The sequence below is a fragment of the Heptranchias perlo genome, chromosome 12 (genome assembly GCF_035084215.1).
Source record: "Heptranchias perlo isolate sHepPer1 chromosome 12, sHepPer1.hap1, whole genome shotgun sequence".
NCBI classification, from domain to species: domain Eukaryota; kingdom Metazoa; phylum Chordata; class Chondrichthyes; order Hexanchiformes; family Hexanchidae; genus Heptranchias; species Heptranchias perlo.
Window position 1 is genome coordinate 66,338,987 of NC_090336.1, and position 20,909 is coordinate 66,359,895.

Here is a 20,909-nt window from a genome sequence, read left to right on the forward strand (position 1 = left end):
AGCTAAGCTGGAGGTTGCCCCCTGTTGGATTTCCGTGCGACTGCAGGCACGGGCGCCTCCATTGGAAAAGGATGGGTGGGTGGATGGGGGTTGGTGGTGTTGGGCACATGCACCCCGCCCTGCCCGCCACGCCTGCTGCAGTCTATTCCCATGCCACCCTGCCTGTCTCCTACGACTTATTGCCGGGAACCAGCCTTAGCAAACCCCAGACTTTACTTGGCAGCTGCAGGACCGATTCTGCGCTCCATTGAGATCCTGCGCGCCCGTTGATTAAGCACCCGAAAATGCAAAAGCTGTGATCGTGTTACCTCAGCCAAAGGGAAGGGGGGTGTTACGGAGATGGCTTTTCATCTTGGTTAGATGTTCTGGTAAAAAATATTGTGTTGCTCAAAGTTTGCCGGCCACTCTTCACACCTAAGCTCAGTCACCCAACACCATTTTGAAGAAGAAGAGAGAGTCCGAGGAAGAATGGAGCAGGAGCGGGAGTTTACCGGTTATCGCTTCTCGGCCTTTTGGCTAAGATCCAGTGTAGTTTCTGTTCTTATCAGTTTAATATCTGATACGTCCCCTATCTGGGGACCAAATATTAAATTGATTTTTGGAACAGGGAGATGGAACGAGAGCTTGCTCCGTCCGCTCCGCGCATCGACCTGGTATCGCAGTGCTTCCAGGATCGGTGCAGCTCCCCTCGGGGAGATTCGAAAAACAAAAAACAGATTTTGTTCCTTTTTTGGACCATATGTTATTACTGTAGTCAATATTGTTATAAAAGAAGGAAAACTTTTTACAGCTGCTTGACCATGCTCTCCTTTCCTTCGTAGGTTGTTGCTCGCTCCGCGTTGTTCCTCGCCCGGCCGTTGCGCCATGTTGCCAACTCCGCTGACGCCACTTTCACTCCTGCCCAGCAAGGTAAGCAGCCACCATTGTGTTTTTCTTCCCGTATCTGTCCATGGGGACTTGGCCTATATTTCAGGGTGAGGCCTCACCACGTTTCCCGCTCGACAGCTAAGCTGGAGGTTGCCCCCTGTTGGATTTCCGTGCGACTGCAGGCACGGGCGCCTCCATTGGAAAAGGATGGGTGGGTGGATGGGGGTTGGTGGTGTTGGGCACATGCACCCCGCCCTGCCCGCCACGCCTGCTGCAGTCTATTCCCATGCCACCCTGCCTGTCTCCTACGACTTATTGCCGGGAACCAGCCTTAGCAAACCCCAGACTTTACTTGGCAGCTGCAGGACCGATTCTGCGCTCCATTGAGATCCTGCGCGCCCGTTGATTAAGCACCCGAAAATGCAAAAGCTGTGATCGTGTTACCTCAGCCAAAGGGAAGGGGGGTGTTACGGAGATGGCTTTTCATCTTGGTTAGATGTTCTGGTAAAAAATATTGTGTTGCTCAAAGTTTGCCGGCCACTCTTCACACCTAAGCTCAGTCACCCAACACCATTTTGAAGAAGAAGAGAGAGTCCGAGGAAGAATGGAGCAGGAGCGGGAGTTTACCGGTTATCGCTTCTCGGCCTTTTGGCTAAGATCCAGTGTAGTTTCTGTTCTTATCAGTTTAATATCTGATACGTCCCCTATCTGGGGACCAAATATTAAATTGATTTTTGGAACAGGGAGATGGAACGAGAGCTTGCTCCGTCCGCTCCGCGCATCGACCTGGTATCGCAGTGCTTCCAGGATCGGTGCAGCTCCCCTCGGGGAGATTCGAAAAACAAAAAACAGATTTTGTTCCTTTTTTGGACCATATGTTATTACTGTAGTCAATATTGTTATAAAAGAAGGAAAACTTTTTACAGCTGCTTGACCATGCTCTCCTTTCCTTCGGAGGTTGTTGCTCGCTCCGCGTTGTTCCTCGCCCGGCCGTTGCGCCATGTTGCCAACGCCGCTGACGCCACTTTCACTCCTGCCCAGGAAGGTTAGCAGCCACCATTGTGTTTTTCTTCCCGTATCTGTCCATGGGGACTTGGCCTATATTTCAGGGTGAGGCCTCACCACGTTTCCCGCTCGACAGCTAAGCTGGAGGTTGCCCCCTGTTGGATTTCCGTGCGACTGCAGGCACGGGCGCCTCCATTGGAAAAGGATGGGTGGGTGGATGGGGGTTGGTGGTGTTGGGCACATGCACCCCGCCCTGCCCGCCACGCCTGCTGCAGTCTATTCCCATGCCACCCTGCCTGTCTCCTACGACTTATTGCCGGGAACCAGCCTTAGCAAACCCCAGACTTTACTTGGCAGCTGCAGGACCGATTCTGCGCTCCATTGAGATCCTGCGCGCCCGTTGATTAAGCACCCGAAAATGCAAAAGCTGTGATCGTGTTACCTCAGCCAAAGGGAAGGGGGGTGTTACGGAGATGGCTTTTCATCTTGGTTAGATGTTCTGGTAAAAAATATTGTGTTGCTCAAAGTTTGCCGGCCACTCTTCACACCTAAGCTCAGTCACCCAACACCATTTTGAAGAAGAAGAGAGAGTCCGAGGAAGAATGGAGCAGGAGCGGGAGTTTACCGGTTATCGCTTCTCGGCCTTTTGGCTAAGATCCAGTGTAGTTTCTGTTCTTATCAGTTTAATATCTGATACGTCCCCTATCTGGGGACCAAATATTAAATTGATTTTTGGAACAGGGAGATGGAACGAGAGCTTGCTCCGTCCGCTCCGCGCATCGACCTGGTATCGCAGTGCTTCCAGGATCGGTGCAGCTCCCCTCGGGGAGATTCGAAAAACAAAAAACAGATTTTGTTCCTTTTTTGGACCATATGTTATTACTGTAGTCAATATTGTTATAAAAGAAGGAAAACTTTTTACAGCTGCTTGACCATGCTCTCCTTTCCTTCGTAGGTTGTTGCTCGCTCCGCGTTGTTCCTCGCCCGGCCGTTGCGCCATGTTGCCAACTCCGCTGACGCCACTTTCACTCCTGCCCAGCAAGGTAAGCAGCCACCATTGTGTTTTTCTTCCCGTATCTGTCCATGGGGACTTGGCCTATATTTCAGGGTGAGGCCTCACCACGTTTCCCGCTCGACAGCTAAGCTGGAGGTTGCCCCCTGTTGGATTTCCGTGCGACTGCAGGCACGGGCGCCTCCATTGGAAAAGGATGGGTGGGTGGATGGGGGTTGGTGGTGTTGGTCACATGCACCCCGCCCTGCCCGCCACGCCTGCTGCAGTCTATTCCCATGCCACCCTGCCTGTCTCCTACGACTTATTGCCGGGAACCAGCCTTAGCAAACCCCAGACTTTACTTGGCAGCTGCAGGACCGATTCTGCGCTCCATTGAGATCCTGCGCGCCCGTTGATTAAGCACCCGAAAATGCAAAAGCTGTGATCGTGTTACCTCAGCCAAAGGGAAGGGGGGTGTTACGGAGATGGCTTTTCATCTTGGTTAGATGTTCTGGTAAAAAATATTGTGTTGCTCAAAGTTTGCCGGCCACTCTTCACACCTAAGCTCAGTCACCCAACACCATTTTGAAGAAGAAGAGAGAGTCCGAGGAAGAATGGAGCAGGAGCGGGAGTTTACCGGTTATCGCTTCTCGGCCTTTTGGCTAAGATCCAGTGTAGTTTCTGTTCTTATCAGTTTAATATCTGATACGTCCCCTATCTGGGGACCAAATATTAAATTGATTTTTGGAACAGGGAGATGGAACGAGAGCTTGCTCCGTCCGCTCCGCGCATCGACCTGGTATCGCAGTGCTTCCAGGATCGGTGCAGCTCCCCTCGGGGAGATTCGAAAAACAAAAAACAGATTTTGTTCCTTTTTTGGACCATATGTTATTACTGTAGTCAATATTGTTATAAAAGAAGGAAAACTTTTTACAGCTGCTTGACCATGCTCTCCTTTCCTTCGTAGGTTGTTGCTCGCTCCGCGTTGTTCCTCGCCCGGCCGTTGCGCCATGTTGCCAACTCCGCTGACGCCACTTTCACTCCTGCCCAGCAAGGTAAGCAGCCACCATTGTGTTTTTCTTCCCGTATCTGTCCATGGGGACTTGGCCTATATTTCAGGGTGAGGCCTCACCACGTTTCCCGCTCGACAGCTAAGCTGGAGGTTGCCCCCTGTTGGATTTCCGTGCGACTGCAGGCACGGGCGCCTCCATTGGAAAAGGATGGGTGGGTGGATGGGGGTTGGTGGTGTTGGGCACATGCACCCCGCCCTGCCCGCCACGCCTGCTGCAGTCTATTCCCATGCCACCCTGCCTGTCTCCTACGACTTATTGCCGGGAACCAGCCTTAGCAAACCCCAGACTTTACTTGGCAGCTGCAGGACCGATTCTGCGCTCCATTGAGATCCTGCGCGCCCGTTGATTAAGCACCCGAAAATGCAAAAGCTGTGATCGTGTTACCTCAGCCAAAGGGAAGGGGGGTGTTACGGAGATGGCTTTTCATCTTGGTTAGATGTTCTGGTAAAAAATATTGTGTTGCTCAAAGTTTGCCGGCCACTCTTCACACCTAAGCTCAGTCACCCAACACCATTTTGAAGAAGAAGAGAGAGTCCGAGGAAGAATGGAGCAGGAGCGGGAGTTTACCGGTTATCGCTTCTCGGCCTTTTGGCTAAGATCCAGTGTAGTTTCTGTTCTTATCAGTTTAATATCTGATACGTCCCCTATCTGGGGACCAAATATTAAATTGATTTTTGGAACAGGGAGATGGAACGAGAGCTTGCTCCGTCCGCTCCGCGCATCGACCTGGTATCGCAGTGCTTCCAGGATCGGTGCAGCTCCCCTCGGGGAGATTCGAAAAACAAAAAACAGATTTTGTTCCTTTTTTGGACCATATGTTATTACTGTAGTCAATATTGTTATAAAAGAAGGAAAACTTTTTACAGCTGCTTGACCATGCTCTCCTTTCCTTCGGAGGTTGTTGCTCGCTCCGCGTTGTTCCTCGCCCGGCCGTTGCGCCATGTTGCCAACGCCGCTGACGCCACTTTCACTCCTGCCCAGGAAGGTTAGCAGCCACCATTGTGTTTTTCTTCCCGTATCTGTCCATGGGGACTTGGCCTATATTTCAGGGTGAGGCCTCACCACGTTTCCCGCTCGACAGCTAAGCTGGAGGTTGCCCCCTGTTGGATTTCCGTGCGACTGCAGGCACGGGCGCCTCCATTGGAAAAGGATGGGTGGGTGGATGGGGGTTGGTGGTGTTGGGCACATGCACCCCGCCCTGCCCGCCACGCCTGCTGCAGTCTATTCCCATGCCACCCTGCCTGTCTCCTACGACTTATTGCCGGGAACCAGCCTTAGCAAACCCCAGACTTTACTTGGCAGCTGCAGGACCGATTCTGCGCTCCATTGAGATCCTGCGCGCCCGTTGATTAAGCACCCGAAAATGCAAAAGCTGTGATCGTGTTACCTCAGCCAAAGGGAAGGGGGGTGTTACGGAGATGGCTTTTCATCTTGGTTAGATGTTCTGGTAAAAAATATTGTGTTGCTCAAAGTTTGCCGGCCACTCTTCACACCTAAGCTCAGTCACCCAACACCATTTTGAAGAAGAAGAGAGAGTCCGAGGAAGAATGGAGCAGGAGCGGGAGTTTACCGGTTATCGCTTCTCGGCCTTTTGGCTAAGATCCAGTGTAGTTTCTGTTCTTATCAGTTTAATATCTGATACGTCCCCTATCTGGGGACCAAATATTAAATTGATTTTTGGAACAGGGAGATGGAACGAGAGCTTGCTCCGTCCGCTCCGCGCATCGACCTGGTATCGCAGTGCTTCCAGGATCGGTGCAGCTCCCCTCGGGGAGATTCGAAAAACAAAAAACAGATTTTGTTCCTTTTTTGGACCATATGTTATTACTGTAGTCAATATTGTTATAAAAGAAGGAAAACTTTTTACAGCTGCTTGACCATGCTCTCCTTTCCTTCGTAGGTTGTTGCTCGCTCCGCGTTGTTCCTCGCCCGGCCGTTGCGCCATGTTGCCAACTCCGCTGACGCCACTTTCACTCCTGCCCAGCAAGGTAAGCAGCCACCATTGTGTTTTTCTTCCCGTATCTGTCCATGGGGACTTGGCCTATATTTCAGGGTGAGGCCTCACCACGTTTCCCGCTCGACAGCTAAGCTGGAGGTTGCCCCCTGTTGGATTTCCGTGCGACTGCAGGCACGGGCGCCTCCATTGGAAAAGGATGGGTGGGTGGATGGGGGTTGGTGGTGTTGGGCACATGCACCCCGCCCTGCCCGCCACGCCTGCTGCAGTCTATTCCCATGCCACCCTGCCTGTCTCCTACGACTTATTGCCGGGAACCAGCCTTAGCAAACCCCAGACTTTACTTGGCAGCTGCAGGACCGATTCTGCGCTCCATTGAGATCCTGCGCGCCCGTTGATTAAGCACCCGAAAATGCAAAAGCTGTGATCGTGTTACCTCAGCCAAAGGGAAGGGGGGTGTTACGGAGATGGCTTTTCATCTTGGTTAGATGTTCTGGTAAAAAATATTGTGTTGCTCAAAGTTTGCCGGCCACTCTTCACACCTAAGCTCAGTCACCCAACACCATTTTGAAGAAGAAGAGAGAGTCCGAGGAAGAATGGAGCAGGAGCGGGAGTTTACCGGTTATCGCTTCTCGGCCTTTTGGCTAAGATCCAGTGTAGTTTCTGTTCTTATCAGTTTAATATCTGATACGTCCCCTATCTGGGGACCAAATATTAAATTGATTTTTGGAACAGGGAGATGGAACGAGAGCTTGCTCCGTCCGCTCCGCGCATCGACCTGGTATCGCAGTGCTTCCAGGATCGGTGCAGCTCCCCTCGGGGAGATTCGAAAAACAAAAAACAGATTTTGTTCCTTTTTTGGACCATATGTTATTACTGTAGTCAATATTGTTATAAAAGAAGGAAAACTTTTTACAGCTGCTTGACCATGCTCTCCTTTCCTTCGGAGGTTGTTGCTCGCTCCGCGTTGTTCCTCGCCCGGCCGTTGCGCCATGTTGCCAACGCCGCTGACGCCACTTTCACTCCTGCCCAGGAAGGTTAGCAGCCACCATTGTGTTTTTCTTCCCGTATCTGTCCATGGGGACTTGGCCTATATTTCAGGGTGAGGCCTCACCACGTTTCCCGCTCGACAGCTAAGCTGGAGGTTGCCCCCTGTTGGATTTCCGTGCGACTGCAGGCACGGGCGCCTCCATTGGAAAAGGATGGGTGGGTGGATGGGGGTTGGTGGTGTTGGGCACATGCACCCCGCCCTGCCCGCCACGCCTGCTGCAGTCTATTCCCATGCCACCCTGCCTGTCTCCTACGACTTATTGCCGGGAACCAGCCTTAGCAAACCCCAGACTTTACTTGGCAGCTGCAGGACCGATTCTGCGCTCCATTGAGATCCTGCGCGCCCGTTGATTAAGCACCCGAAAATGCAAAAGCTGTGATCGTGTTACCTCAGCCAAAGGGAAGGGGGGTGTTACGGAGATGGCTTTTCATCTTGGTTAGATGTTCTGGTAAAAAATATTGTGTTGCTCAAAGTTTGCCGGCCACTCTTCACACCTAAGCTCAGTCACCCAACACCATTTTGAAGAAGAAGAGAGAGTCCGAGGAAGAATGGAGCAGGAGCGGGAGTTTACCGGTTATCGCTTCTCGGCCTTTTGGCTAAGATCCAGTGTAGTTTCTGTTCTTATCAGTTTAATATCTGATACGTCCCCTATCTGGGGACCAAATATTAAATTGATTTTTGGAACAGGGAGATGGAACGAGAGCTTGCTCCGTCCGCTCCGCGCATCGACCTGGTATCGCAGTGCTTCCAGGATCGGTGCAGCTCCCCTCGGGGAGATTCGAAAAACAAAAAACAGATTTTGTTCCTTTTTTGGACCATATGTTATTACTGTAGTCAATATTGTTATAAAAGAAGGAAAACTTTTTACAGCTGCTTGACCATGCTCTCCTTTCCTTCGTAGGTTGTTGCTCGCTCCGCGTTGTTCCTCGCCCGGCCGTTGCGCCATGTTGCCAACTCCGCTGACGCCACTTTCACTCCTGCCCAGCAAGGTAAGCAGCCACCATTGTGTTTTTCTTCCCGTATCTGTCCATGGGGACTTGGCCTATATTTCAGGGTGAGGCCTCACCACGTTTCCCGCTCGACAGCTAAGCTGGAGGTTGCCCCCTGTTGGATTTCCGTGCGACTGCAGGCACGGGCGCCTCCATTGGAAAAGGATGGGTGGGTGGATGGGGGTTGGTGGTGTTGGTCACATGCACCCCGCCCTGCCCGCCACGCCTGCTGCAGTCTATTCCCATGCCACCCTGCCTGTCTCCTACGACTTATTGCCGGGAACCAGCCTTAGCAAACCCCAGACTTTACTTGGCAGCTGCAGGACCGATTCTGCGCTCCATTGAGATCCTGCGCGCCCGTTGATTAAGCACCCGAAAATGCAAAAGCTGTGATCGTGTTACCTCAGCCAAAGGGAAGGGGGGTGTTACGGAGATGGCTTTTCATCTTGGTTAGATGTTCTGGTAAAAAATATTGTGTTGCTCAAAGTTTGCCGGCCACTCTTCACACCTAAGCTCAGTCACCCAACACCATTTTGAAGAAGAAGAGAGAGTCCGAGGAAGAATGGAGCAGGAGCGGGAGTTTACCGGTTATCGCTTCTCGGCCTTTTGGCTAAGATCCAGTGTAGTTTCTGTTCTTATCAGTTTAATATCTGATACGTCCCCTATCTGGGGACCAAATATTAAATTGATTTTTGGAACAGGGAGATGGAACGAGAGCTTGCTCCGTCCGCTCCGCGCATCGACCTGGTATCGCAGTGCTTCCAGGATCGGTGCAGCTCCCCTCGGGGAGATTCGAAAAACAAAAAACAGATTTTGTTCCTTTTTTGGACCATATGTTATTACTGTAGTCAATATTGTTATAAAAGAAGGAAAACTTTTTACAGCTGCTTGACCATGCTCTCCTTTCCTTCGTAGGTTGTTGCTCGCTCCGCGTTGTTCCTCGCCCGGCCGTTGCGCCATGTTGCCAACTCCGCTGACGCCACTTTCACTCCTGCCCAGCAAGGTAAGCAGCCACCATTGTGTTTTTCTTCCCGTATCTGTCCATGGGGACTTGGCCTATATTTCAGGGTGAGGCCTCACCACGTTTCCCGCTCGACAGCTAAGCTGGAGGTTGCCCCCTGTTGGATTTCCGTGCGACTGCAGGCACGGGCGCCTCCATTGGAAAAGGATGGGTGGGTGGATGGGGGTTGGTGGTGTTGGGCACATGCACCCCGCCCTGCCCGCCACGCCTGCTGCAGTCTATTCCCATGCCACCCTGCCTGTCTCCTACGACTTATTGCCGGGAACCAGCCTTAGCAAACCCCAGACTTTACTTGGCAGCTGCAGGACCGATTCTGCGCTCCATTGAGATCCTGCGCGCCCGTTGATTAAGCACCCGAAAATGCAAAAGCTGTGATCGTGTTACCTCAGCCAAAGGGAAGGGGGGTGTTACGGAGATGGCTTTTCATCTTGGTTAGATGTTCTGGTAAAAAATATTGTGTTGCTCAAAGTTTGCCGGCCACTCTTCACACCTAAGCTCAGTCACCCAACACCATTTTGAAGAAGAAGAGAGAGTCCGAGGAAGAATGGAGCAGGAGCGGGAGTTTACCGGTTATCGCTTCTCGGCCTTTTGGCTAAGATCCAGTGTAGTTTCTGTTCTTATCAGTTTAATATCTGATACGTCCCCTATCTGGGGACCAAATATTAAATTGATTTTTGGAACAGGGAGATGGAACGAGAGCTTGCTCCGTCCGCTCCGCGCATCGACCTGGTATCGCAGTGCTTCCAGGATCGGTGCAGCTCCCCTCGGGGAGATTCGAAAAACAAAAAACAGATTTTGTTCCTTTTTTGGACCATATGTTATTACTGTAGTCAATATTGTTATAAAAGAAGGAAAACTTTTTACAGCTGCTTGACCATGCTCTCCTTTCCTTCGGAGGTTGTTGCTCGCTCCGCGTTGTTCCTCGCCCGGCCGTTGCGCCATGTTGCCAACGCCGCTGACGCCACTTTCACTCCTGCCCAGGAAGGTTAGCAGCCACCATTGTGTTTTTCTTCCCGTATCTGTCCATGGGGACTTGGCCTATATTTCAGGGTGAGGCCTCACCACGTTTCCCGCTCGACAGCTAAGCTGGAGGTTGCCCCCTGTTGGATTTCCGTGCGACTGCAGGCACGGGCGCCTCCATTGGAAAAGGATGGGTGGGTGGATGGGGGTTGGTGGTGTTGGGCACATGCACCCCGCCCTGCCCGCCACGCCTGCTGCAGTCTATTCCCATGCCACCCTGCCTGTCTCCTACGACTTATTGCCGGGAACCAGCCTTAGCAAACCCCAGACTTTACTTGGCAGCTGCAGGACCGATTCTGCGCTCCATTGAGATCCTGCGCGCCCGTTGATTAAGCACCCGAAAATGCAAAAGCTGTGATCGTGTTACCTCAGCCAAAGGGAAGGGGGGTGTTACGGAGATGGCTTTTCATCTTGGTTAGATGTTCTGGTAAAAAATATTGTGTTGCTCAAAGTTTGCCGGCCACTCTTCACACCTAAGCTCAGTCACCCAACACCATTTTGAAGAAGAAGAGAGAGTCCGAGGAAGAATGGAGCAGGAGCGGGAGTTTACCGGTTATCGCTTCTCGGCCTTTTGGCTAAGATCCAGTGTAGTTTCTGTTCTTATCAGTTTAATATCTGATACGTCCCCTATCTGGGGACCAAATATTAAATTGATTTTTGGAACAGGGAGATGGAACGAGAGCTTGCTCCGTCCGCTCCGCGCATCGACCTGGTATCGCAGTGCTTCCAGGATCGGTGCAGCTCCCCTCGGGGAGATTCGAAAAACAAAAAACAGATTTTGTTCCTTTTTTGGACCATATGTTATTACTGTAGTCAATATTGTTATAAAAGAAGGAAAACTTTTTACAGCTGCTTGACCATGCTCTCCTTTCCTTCGTAGGTTGTTGCTCGCTCCGCGTTGTTCCTCGCCCGGCCGTTGCGCCATGTTGCCAACTCCGCTGACGCCACTTTCACTCCTGCCCAGCAAGGTAAGCAGCCACCATTGTGTTTTTCTTCCCGTATCTGTCCATGGGGACTTGGCCTATATTTCAGGGTGAGGCCTCACCACGTTTCCCGCTCGACAGCTAAGCTGGAGGTTGCCCCCTGTTGGATTTCCGTGCGACTGCAGGCACGGGCGCCTCCATTGGAAAAGGATGGGTGGGTGGATGGGGGTTGGTGGTGTTGGGCACATGCACCCCGCCCTGCCCGCCACGCCTGCTGCAGTCTATTCCCATGCCACCCTGCCTGTCTCCTACGACTTATTGCCGGGAACCAGCCTTAGCAAACCCCAGACTTTACTTGGCAGCTGCAGGACCGATTCTGCGCTCCATTGAGATCCTGCGCGCCCGTTGATTAAGCACCCGAAAATGCAAAAGCTGTGATCGTGTTACCTCAGCCAAAGGGAAGGGGGGTGTTACGGAGATGGCTTTTCATCTTGGTTAGATGTTCTGGTAAAAAATATTGTGTTGCTCAAAGTTTGCCGGCCACTCTTCACACCTAAGCTCAGTCACCCAACACCATTTTGAAGAAGAAGAGAGAGTCCGAGGAAGAATGGAGCAGGAGCGGGAGTTTACCGGTTATCGCTTCTCGGCCTTTTGGCTAAGATCCAGTGTAGTTTCTGTTCTTATCAGTTTAATATCTGATACGTCCCCTATCTGGGGACCAAATATTAAATTGATTTTTGGAACAGGGAGATGGAACGAGAGCTTGCTCCGTCCGCTCCGCGCATCGACCTGGTATCGCAGTGCTTCCAGGATCGGTGCAGCTCCCCTCGGGGAGATTCGAAAAACAAAAAACAGATTTTGTTCCTTTTTTGGACCATATGTTATTACTGTAGTCAATATTGTTATAAAAGAAGGAAAACTTTTTACAGCTGCTTGACCATGCTCTCCTTTCCTTCGGAGGTTGTTGCTCGCTCCGCGTTGTTCCTCGCCCGGCCGTTGCGCCATGTTGCCAACGCCGCTGACGCCACTTTCACTCCTGCCCAGGAAGGTTAGCAGCCACCATTGTGTTTTTCTTCCCGTATCTGTCCATGGGGACTTGGCCTATATTTCAGGGTGAGGCCTCACCACGTTTCCCGCTCGACAGCTAAGCTGGAGGTTGCCCCCTGTTGGATTTCCGTGCGACTGCAGGCACGGGCGCCTCCATTGGAAAAGGATGGGTGGGTGGATGGGGGTTGGTGGTGTTGGGCACATGCACCCCGCCCTGCCCGCCACGCCTGCTGCAGTCTATTCCCATGCCACCCTGCCTGTCTCCTACGACTTATTGCCGGGAACCAGCCTTAGCAAACCCCAGACTTTACTTGGCAGCTGCAGGACCGATTCTGCGCTCCATTGAGATCCTGCGCGCCCGTTGATTAAGCACCCGAAAATGCAAAAGCTGTGATCGTGTTACCTCAGCCAAAGGGAAGGGGGGTGTTACGGAGATGGCTTTTCATCTTGGTTAGATGTTCTGGTAAAAAATATTGTGTTGCTCAAAGTTTGCCGGCCACTCTTCACACCTAAGCTCAGTCACCCAACACCATTTTGAAGAAGAAGAGAGAGTCCGAGGAAGAATGGAGCAGGAGCGGGAGTTTACCGGTTATCGCTTCTCGGCCTTTTGGCTAAGATCCAGTGTAGTTTCTGTTCTTATCAGTTTAATATCTGATACGTCCCCTATCTGGGGACCAAATATTAAATTGATTTTTGGAACAGGGAGATGGAACGAGAGCTTGCTCCGTCCGCTCCGCGCATCGACCTGGTATCGCAGTGCTTCCAGGATCGGTGCAGCTCCCCTCGGGGAGATTCGAAAAACAAAAAACAGATTTTGTTCCTTTTTTGGACCATATGTTATTACTGTAGTCAATATTGTTATAAAAGAAGGAAAACTTTTTACAGCTGCTTGACCATGCTCTCCTTTCCTTCGTAGGTTGTTGCTCGCTCCGCGTTGTTCCTCGCCCGGCCGTTGCGCCATGTTGCCAACTCCGCTGACGCCACTTTCACTCCTGCCCAGCAAGGTAAGCAGCCACCATTGTGTTTTTCTTCCCGTATCTGTCCATGGGGACTTGGCCTATATTTCAGGGTGAGGCCTCACCACGTTTCCCGCTCGACAGCTAAGCTGGAGGTTGCCCCCTGTTGGATTTCCGTGCGACTGCAGGCACGGGCGCCTCCATTGGAAAAGGATGGGTGGGTGGATGGGGGTTGGTGGTGTTGGGCACATGCACCCCGCCCTGCCCGCCACGCCTGCTGCAGTCTATTCCCATGCCACCCTGCCTGTCTCCTACGACTTATTGCCGGGAACCAGCCTTAGCAAACCCCAGACTTTACTTGGCAGCTGCAGGACCGATTCTGCGCTCCATTGAGATCCTGCGCGCCCGTTGATTAAGCACCCGAAAATGCAAAAGCTGTGATCGTGTTACCTCAGCCAAAGGGAAGGGGGGTGTTACGGAGATGGCTTTTCATCTTGGTTAGATGTTCTGGTAAAAAATATTGTGTTGCTCAAAGTTTGCCGGCCACTCTTCACACCTAAGCTCAGTCACCCAACACCATTTTGAAGAAGAAGAGAGAGTCCGAGGAAGAATGGAGCAGGAGCGGGAGTTTACCGGTTATCGCTTCTCGGCCTTTTGGCTAAGATCCAGTGTAGTTTCTGTTCTTATCAGTTTAATATCTGATACGTCCCCTATCTGGGGACCAAATATTAAATTGATTTTTGGAACAGGGAGATGGAACGAGAGCTTGCTCCGTCCACTCCGCGCATCGACCTGGTATCGCAGTGCTTCCAGGATCGGTGCAGCTCCCCTCGGGGAGATTCGAAAAACAAAAAACAGATTTTGTTTCTTTTTTGGACCATATGTTATTACTGTAGTCAATATTGTTATAAAAGAAGGAAAACTTTTTACAGCTGCTTGACCATGCTCTCCTTTCCTTCGTAGGTTGTTGCTCGCTCCGCGTTGTTCCTCGCCCGGCCGTTGCGCCATGTTGCCAACGCCGCTGACGCCACTTTCACTCCTGCCCAGGAAGGTAAGCAGCCACCATTGTGTTTTTCTTCCCGTATCTGTCCATGGGGACTTGGCCTATATTTCAGGGTGAGGCCTCACCACGTTTCCCGCTCGACAGCTAAGCTGGAGGTTGCCCCCTGTTGGATTTCCGTGCGACTGCAGGCACGGGCGCCTCCATTGGAAAAGGATGGGTGGGTGGATGGGGGTTGGTGGTGTTGGTCACATGCACCCCGCCCTGCCCGCCACGCCTGCTGCAGTCTATTCCCATGCCACCCTGCCTGTCTCCTACGACTTATTGCCGGGAACCAGCCTTAGCAAACCCCAGACTTTACTTGGCAGCTGCAGGACCGATTCTGCGCTCCATTGAGATCCTGCGCGCCCGTTGATTAAGCACCCGAAAATGCAAAAGCTGTGATCGTGTTACCTCAGCCAAAGGGAAGGGGGGTGTTACGGAGATGGCTTTTCATCTTGGTTAGATGTTCTGGTAAAAAATATTGTGTTGCTCAAAGTTTGCCGGCCACTCTTCACACCTAAGCTCAGTCACCCAACACCATTTTGAAGAAGAAGAGAGAGTCCGAGGAAGAATGGAGCAGGAGCGGGAGTTTACCGGTTATCGCTTCTCGGCCTTTTGGCTAAGATCCAGTGTAGTTTCTGTTCTTATCAGTTTAATATCTGATACGTCCCCTATCTGGGGACCAAATATTAAATTGATTTTTGGAACAGGGAGATGGAACGAGAGCTTGCTCCGTCCGCTCCGCGCATCGACCTGGTATCGCAGTGCTTCCAGGATCGGTGCAGCTCCCCTCGGGGAGATTCGAAAAACAAAAAACAGATTTTGTTCCTTTTTTGGACCATATGTTATTACTGTAGTCAATATTGTTATAAAAGAAGGAAAACTTTTTACAGCTGCTTGACCATGCTCTCCTTTCCTTCGTAGGTTGTTGCTCGCTCCGCGTTGTTCCTCGCCCGGCCGTTGCGCCATGTTGCCAACTCCGCTGACGCCACTTTCACTCCTGCCCAGCAAGGTAAGCAGCCACCATTGTGTTTTTCTTCCCGTATCTGTCCATGGGGACTTGGCCTATATTTCAGGGTGAGGCCTCACCACGTTTCCCGCTCGACAGCTAAGCTGGAGGTTGCCCCCTGTTGGATTTCCGTGCGACTGCAGGCACGGGCGCCTCCATTGGAAAAGGATGGGTGGGTGGATGGGGGTTGGTGGTGTTGGGCACATGCACCCCGCCCTGCCCGCCACGCCTGCTGCAGTCTATTCCCATGCCACCCTGCCTGTCTCCTACGACTTATTGCCGGGAACCAGCCTTAGCAAACCCCAGACTTTACTTGGCAGCTGCAGGACCGATTCTGCGCTCCATTGAGATCCTGCGCGCCCGTTGATTAAGCACCCGAAAATGCAAAAGCTGTGATCGTGTTACCTCAGCCAAAGGGAAGGGGGGTGTTACGGAGATGGCTTTTCATCTTGGTTAGATGTTCTGGTAAAAAATATTGTGTTGCTCAAAGTTTGCCGGCCACTCTTCACACCTAAGCTCAGTCACCCAACACCATTTTGAAGAAGAAGAGAGAGTCCGAGGAAGAATGGAGCAGGAGCGGGAGTTTACCGGTTATCGCTTCTCGGCCTTTTGGCTAAGATCCAGTGTAGTTTCTGTTCTTATCAGTTTAATATCTGATACGTCCCCTATCTGGGGACCAAATATTAAATTGATTTTTGGAACAGGGAGATGGAACGAGAGCTTGCTCCGTCCACTCCGCGCATCGACCTGGTATCGCAGTGCTTCCAGGATCGGTGCAGCTCCCCTCGGGGAGATTCGAAAAACAAAAAACAGATTTTGTTTCTTTTTTGGACCATATGTTATTACTGTAGTCAATATTGTTATAAAAGAAGGAAAACTTTTTACAGCTGCTTGACCATGCTCTCCTTTCCTTCGTAGGTTGTTGCTCGCTCCGCGTTGTTCCTCGCCCGGCCGTTGCGCCATGTTGCCAACGCCGCTGACGCCACTTTCACTCCTGCCCAGGAAGGTAAGCAGCCACCATTGTGTTTTTCTTCCCGTATCTGTCCATGGGGACTTGGCCTATATTTCAGGGTGAGGCCTCACCACGTTTCCCGCTCGACAGCTAAGCTGGAGGTTGCCCCCTGTTGGATTTCCGTGCGACTGCAGGCACGGGCGCCTCCATTGGAAAAGGATGGGTGGGTGGATGGGGGTTGGTGGTGTTGGGCACATGCACCCCGCCCTGCCCGCCACGCCTGCTGCAGTCTATTCCCATGCCACCCTGCCTGTCTCCTACGACTTATTGCCGGGAACCAGCCTTAGCAAACCCCAGACTTTACTTGGCAGCTGCAGGACCGATTCTGCGCTCCATTGAGATCCTGCGCGCCCGTTGATTAAGCACCCGAAAATGCAAAAGCTGTGATCGTGTTACCTCAGCCAAAGGGAAGGGGGGTGTTACGGAGATGGCTTTTCATCTTGGTTAGATGTTCTGGTAAAAAATATTGTGTTGCTCAAAGTTTGCCGGCCACTCTTCACACCTAAGCTCAGTCACCCAACACCATTTTGAAGAAGAAGAGAGAGTCCGAGGAAGAATGGAGCAGGAGCGGGAGTTTACCGGTTATCGCTTCTCGGCCTTTTGGCTAAGATCCAGTGTAGTTTCTGTTCTTATCAGTTTAATATCTGATACGTCCCCTATCTGGGGACCAAATATTAAATTGATTTTTGGAACAGGGAGATGGAACGAGAGCTTGCTCTGTCCACTCCGCGCATCCACCTGGTATCGCAGTGCTTCCAGGATCGGTGCAGCTCCCCTCGGGGAGATTCGAAAAACAAAAAGCAGATTTTGTTTCTTTTTTGGACCATATGTTATTACTGTAGTCAATATTGTTATAAAAGAAGGAAAACTTTTTACAGCTGCTTGACCATGCTCTCCTTTCCTTCGTAGGTTGTTGCTCGCTACGCGTTGTTCCTCGCCCGGCCAGTGTGCCATGTTGCCAACGCCACTGACGCCACTTTCACTCCTGCTCAGCAAGGTAAGCAGCCACCATTGTGTTTTTCTTCCCGTATCTGTCCATGGGGACTTGGCCTATATTTCAGGGTGAGGCCTCACCACGTTTCCCGCTCGACAGCTAAGCTGGAGGTTGCCCCCTGTTGGATTTCCGTGCGACTGCAGGCACGGGCGCCTCCATTGGAAAAGGATGGGTGGGTGGGTGGATGGGGGTTGGTGGTGTTGGGCACATGCACCCCGCCCTGCCCACCACGCCTGCTGCAGTCTATTGCCCATGCCACCCTGCCTGTCTCCTACGACTTATTGCCGGGAACCAGCCTTAGCAAACCCCAGACTTTACTTGGCAGCTGCAGGACCGATTCTGCGCTCCATTGAGATCCTGCGCGCCCGTTGATTAAGCACCCGAAAATGCAAAAGCTGTGATCGTGTTACCTCAGCCAAAGGGAAGGGGGGTGTTACGGAGATGGCTTTTCATCTTGGTTAGATGTCCTGGCAAAAAATGTTCTCTTGCTCAAAGTCTGCCGGCCACTCTTCACACCTAAGCTCAGTCACCCAACACCATTTTGAAGAAGTAGAGAGAGTCCGAGGAAGAATGGAGCAGGAGCGGGAGTTTACCGGTTATCGCTTCTCGGCCTTTTGGCTCAGATCAAGTGTAGTTTCTGTTCTTATCAGTTTAATATCTGATACGTCCCCTCTCTGGGGACCAAATATTAGGTGCAGGGAGGATGTTCCCGATGGCTGGGGAGTCCAGAACCAGGGGTCACAGTCTCAGGATACGGGGTATGCCATTTAGAACCGAGAGGAGGAGAAATTTCTTCACTCAGAGGGTGGTGAACCTGTGGAATTCTCTGCCACAGAAGGCAGTGGAGGCCAAGTCATTGGATGTATTCAAGAAGGAGATAGATATATTTCTTCATGCTAAAGGGATCAAGGGAGATGGGGAAAAAGCGGGAACAGGGTACTGAGTTAGACGATCAGCCATGATCATTTTGAATGGCCTACTCTTGCTCCTATTTTCTATGTTTCTCTGTTCTCTATGTCCCGGTTCATCCCAAACAGTCCGATAACAAAGGACGCTGTGCTCTACGGGCTGTTCCCCGGGACGCACACAGAGGCAGATATCAACTGCTGCTGGAAGACCATCATGTCGGTGAAGAAGGCCCTTTGGTCCACCCGAGACCTGCTGGTCTTCCAGCTGAAGGAGCTGTCCAGGATTGAGTGTTGCCGAGTGGCACATTCCAAGATCCAGGAGTACGTGCTGCGGGACGCACTGAGGCGAGGTGCGACCTACGCAAAAGCTCTACGGGGAAAGGCACCGTGGAAGGCCACCCCACCTTGTATTGTACAGAATGTATTAGAAGATTTGGATTGTGACTTCAATTGTAATAACGGGATCGTAGTGTGTACGATCTGCATTTAATTGCCTCTCCTTTAAAATCCTCATTCTCTACCGCCCACCCAAGTCCCACACAAAGTTTCTCACTGAGATATCTTCACTGATTTCCTCCCTCAGCCTCTGCACCGAGCGACTTCTCATCCTTGATGATTTCAACGTCCATCTCAACTCATCATGCTCTCTCTCCTCTGAGTTCACTGCCCTCATTTCCTCCCTTAATCTCTCCCCTCCCATTCTCACTGCCATTCAGGCTACATCCCGGGCCCTGTTGGTCAGTTCTGGCGACAAGACGTTCGGCCAAATGTCATCATTGGTGACCGTGCCTTCAGTTGCCTCGGCCCTAAGCTCTGGAATTCCCTCCCTAAACCTCTCTGCCTCTCTACCTCTCTCGCCTCCTTTAAAACACTCCTTAAAACCTACCACTTTGACCAAGCTTTTGGTCACCTGTCCTAATATCTCCTTATGTGTCCCAGTGTCAAATTTTGTTTGATAATCGCTCCTGTGAAGCACCTTGGGAAGTTTCACTCCATTAAAGGCCCAATATAAATGCAAGTTGTTATTGTTGTATTGGTTTGAACTGTATTGCTTGAAATTTCATTTCTCTTTTTACATTGAACTGTGTGTATCCGTAAATTTTATGAAATAAAATATAAATTGACATTGAAAAAATGCTTAATTAATGATCACGAGCAAAGAAGGAGCTGGAGAGAGAAGAGAGGGTGTGAGTGACTCCATAATTGTGAGCTACTCAAAGGCATCTCGGTCTAAGAATTCAATAGTCGATCTGTTACTTCGAGGTTTCCCCTGAAGGAGGGCGGGGGGAGAGTGAAACTTTCCTGCAGCCCCTGCAATGGTGGAGCAAGTCCTTATTCCATCTCTGTGTTGCAAAATTTAATATTTGGCCCCCAGATAGGGGACATCACATGGTAATTTGTTAAGAATGTTACACTTGATCTTAACCAAAAGCCAAGAAATTATAATTTGTAAACTCCCTCCTGCTCTGATCTGTCTGCCCCCCTTCTTAAGATTTTTTTGTGGCCCATTGTGAAGCCAGATTTAGTTCTCTGACCATTTATTTCTGCTCAGTTAATGGGCCTGATGTCTGCTTTTGTTTAATGGGCTGGAGTCGGGGGAGGGGTCATGGTGTTGGCCCATCTCTGTACCTGAAACCTGTCTGTGTCAGCAAGGAGGGCTGGAGACAATACCCACTCACACCCAAACTGAGGAAAAGACAAGACACACAGTGCTGGGAGCGGATGAAACAGCAGCATTTTAGGTTCTACCTGGATTTTACGCAGGCAAGAGATGATTGAACGAGTTAAATGGTTCTCCTTGAGAAACCACGACTGATGGCAGAAAGAATACAGAGCACTGATCTGTCACAGAGCACTCACAAGTAGAGGCCGGCCAAGCGTATTGCCAGGAGGAGTCTGGAAGCTACAGTAAGCACAAGAAACCAGGACGTAACACTGAAAGGGCAAAAAAAAGGAGACCAGCTGGGAGAGATAAAGGGGTCAGAGGGCAAAGGCTGTGACACACGCTCAGGTAAGCTCACTATTTTGTATTTCAAGTCAAAAGTTTTGTGACAGACTTTTTTACAGTATGGATAGTTTTCACTTTTCTAGCAGCTAGGATAAGCCTGTTCCCTTCCTCGAGCATCACGTCACACCTCTGATTGGTACTGGCCTCGGTTTTTCCGATTGCACCCCGGGGGCAGTAACTCATTTGTCCGACACTGATTTAAAGGGACTGCTTCTATTTTGGAACTCCACACTCCATCCAAAGCACTGTCTCAACCTCGCACAGCTGAACATAACTTAAAGGGCATGAAAGACCCCCCACATCCCCCGCCACCAGCGGTATTTAAAGGGATCATGCAGGAGTTACAGATTAGTTGCTGGATTATTTGTTTGGGCTGCTGGTGCATTTGAACGTGCCTCCTGTGTTGCTCTTGCACTGTCTCTGGGAACGGTGCGCCCAGATATTAAAAATGCTGAACAGATTTTTGGAGCCTGGATTATTACTCAGAATGCTGATATATTGCAACTGGGGTGTTGTTTGTTTTCTCCTGGTCTGGATGAGTGCCACTCCCTTTCTTCCTTTTCCCTCTTGCAGTTTTACCTTGGAGGGAAAGACGTCAGTCTCAGGTCACTTTTCAGGAAGCTGCAAGCCTGTGTATTGGGACATGCCACTTTCCACAGACTTGGTCTCCTGACCTGAAGCATTTAACTCCAGTTGTTGTGTGAAAAATTACTGCAGTTTTAAAATTGCAGTTCCAGAATTAATTGTTTCCAAATCAGACATTTCCTGAAACAGAGAGTGCGAGAGACACAATGTTAACGGTTGGCAACGTTTAAACTGCCACAAGTGAGAGGCAAAATAACTTCACGTTGCTGACTTTAAAAAAGCAAGCAGACAGTGTGTGTGTTTGGAGAGAGTGCACTGTGAATGGCCACATTGAAAGCTGTGACATTAAACTGTGCTCCCAACTGAGTGTTAAGGTGAGTAAAAGGCACTGGTTTGGGTGGAGCATTGCGCTCAGGATGAGAGATTTTCTTGATGGTGCCAATTCATCTGCACC

General features: G+C 50.9%; 17 non-coding genes and 2 pseudogenes across 17 annotated transcripts; 18 read left to right on the forward strand and 1 right to left on the reverse strand.

The window, feature by feature from the left end:
- The first annotated feature begins 496 nt into the window (after nucleotides 1-496).
- LOC137330861 (U2 spliceosomal RNA) lies at nucleotides 497-687 on the forward strand. Its single transcript, XR_010965282.1, has one exon. It is a non-coding gene; the product is annotated as a U2 spliceosomal RNA (small nuclear RNA).
- Nucleotides 688-1,499: 812 nt separating this feature from the next.
- LOC137330862 (U2 spliceosomal RNA) lies at nucleotides 1,500-1,690 on the forward strand. Its single transcript, XR_010965283.1, has one exon. It is a non-coding gene; the product is annotated as a U2 spliceosomal RNA (small nuclear RNA).
- An 812-nt stretch (nucleotides 1,691-2,502) lies between these two features.
- On the forward strand, nucleotides 2,503-2,693 carry LOC137330864 (U2 spliceosomal RNA). Its single transcript, XR_010965285.1, has one exon. It is a non-coding gene; the product is annotated as a U2 spliceosomal RNA (small nuclear RNA).
- An 812-nt stretch (nucleotides 2,694-3,505) lies between these two features.
- Nucleotides 3,506-3,696, forward strand: LOC137330865 (U2 spliceosomal RNA). The gene has a single exon (XR_010965286.1). It is a non-coding gene; the product is annotated as a U2 spliceosomal RNA (small nuclear RNA).
- An 812-nt stretch (nucleotides 3,697-4,508) lies between these two features.
- Nucleotides 4,509-4,699, forward strand: LOC137330866 (U2 spliceosomal RNA). Its single transcript, XR_010965287.1, has one exon. It is a non-coding gene; the product is annotated as a U2 spliceosomal RNA (small nuclear RNA).
- An 812-nt stretch (nucleotides 4,700-5,511) lies between these two features.
- On the forward strand, nucleotides 5,512-5,702 carry LOC137330867 (U2 spliceosomal RNA). Its single transcript, XR_010965288.1, has one exon. It is a non-coding gene; the product is annotated as a U2 spliceosomal RNA (small nuclear RNA).
- Nucleotides 5,703-6,514: 812 nt separating this feature from the next.
- Nucleotides 6,515-6,705, forward strand: LOC137330868 (U2 spliceosomal RNA). The gene has a single exon (XR_010965289.1). It is a non-coding gene; the product is annotated as a U2 spliceosomal RNA (small nuclear RNA).
- An 812-nt stretch (nucleotides 6,706-7,517) lies between these two features.
- Nucleotides 7,518-7,708, forward strand: LOC137330870 (U2 spliceosomal RNA). Its single transcript, XR_010965291.1, has one exon. It is a non-coding gene; the product is annotated as a U2 spliceosomal RNA (small nuclear RNA).
- An 812-nt stretch (nucleotides 7,709-8,520) lies between these two features.
- On the forward strand, nucleotides 8,521-8,711 carry LOC137330871 (U2 spliceosomal RNA). Its single transcript, XR_010965292.1, has one exon. It is a non-coding gene; the product is annotated as a U2 spliceosomal RNA (small nuclear RNA).
- Nucleotides 8,712-9,523: 812 nt separating this feature from the next.
- LOC137330872 (U2 spliceosomal RNA) lies at nucleotides 9,524-9,714 on the forward strand. Its single transcript, XR_010965293.1, has one exon. It is a non-coding gene; the product is annotated as a U2 spliceosomal RNA (small nuclear RNA).
- Nucleotides 9,715-10,526: 812 nt separating this feature from the next.
- Nucleotides 10,527-10,717, forward strand: LOC137330873 (U2 spliceosomal RNA). The gene has a single exon (XR_010965294.1). It is a non-coding gene; the product is annotated as a U2 spliceosomal RNA (small nuclear RNA).
- An 812-nt stretch (nucleotides 10,718-11,529) lies between these two features.
- Nucleotides 11,530-11,720, forward strand: LOC137330874 (U2 spliceosomal RNA). Its single transcript, XR_010965295.1, has one exon. It is a non-coding gene; the product is annotated as a U2 spliceosomal RNA (small nuclear RNA).
- An 812-nt stretch (nucleotides 11,721-12,532) lies between these two features.
- Nucleotides 12,533-12,723, forward strand: LOC137330875 (U2 spliceosomal RNA). Its single transcript, XR_010965296.1, has one exon. It is a non-coding gene; the product is annotated as a U2 spliceosomal RNA (small nuclear RNA).
- Nucleotides 12,724-13,535: 812 nt separating this feature from the next.
- Nucleotides 13,536-13,726, forward strand: LOC137330750 (U2 spliceosomal RNA). The gene has a single exon (XR_010965174.1). It is a non-coding gene; the product is annotated as a U2 spliceosomal RNA (small nuclear RNA).
- Nucleotides 13,727-14,538: 812 nt separating this feature from the next.
- On the forward strand, nucleotides 14,539-14,729 carry LOC137330876 (U2 spliceosomal RNA). The gene has a single exon (XR_010965297.1). It is a non-coding gene; the product is annotated as a U2 spliceosomal RNA (small nuclear RNA).
- Nucleotides 14,730-15,541: 812 nt separating this feature from the next.
- LOC137330751 (U2 spliceosomal RNA) lies at nucleotides 15,542-15,732 on the forward strand. Its single transcript, XR_010965175.1, has one exon. It is a non-coding gene; the product is annotated as a U2 spliceosomal RNA (small nuclear RNA).
- Nucleotides 15,733-16,544: 812 nt separating this feature from the next.
- On the forward strand, nucleotides 16,545-16,735 carry LOC137330878 (U2 spliceosomal RNA). The gene has a single exon (XR_010965299.1). It is a non-coding gene; the product is annotated as a U2 spliceosomal RNA (small nuclear RNA).
- An 817-nt stretch (nucleotides 16,736-17,552) lies between these two features.
- LOC137328936 (U2 spliceosomal RNA) lies at nucleotides 17,553-17,664 on the forward strand (annotated as a pseudogene).
- Nucleotides 17,665-19,133: 1,469 nt separating this feature from the next.
- On the reverse strand, nucleotides 19,134-19,306 carry LOC137330582 (U2 spliceosomal RNA; annotated as a pseudogene).
- Nucleotides 19,307-20,909: the final 1,603 nt, after the last annotated feature.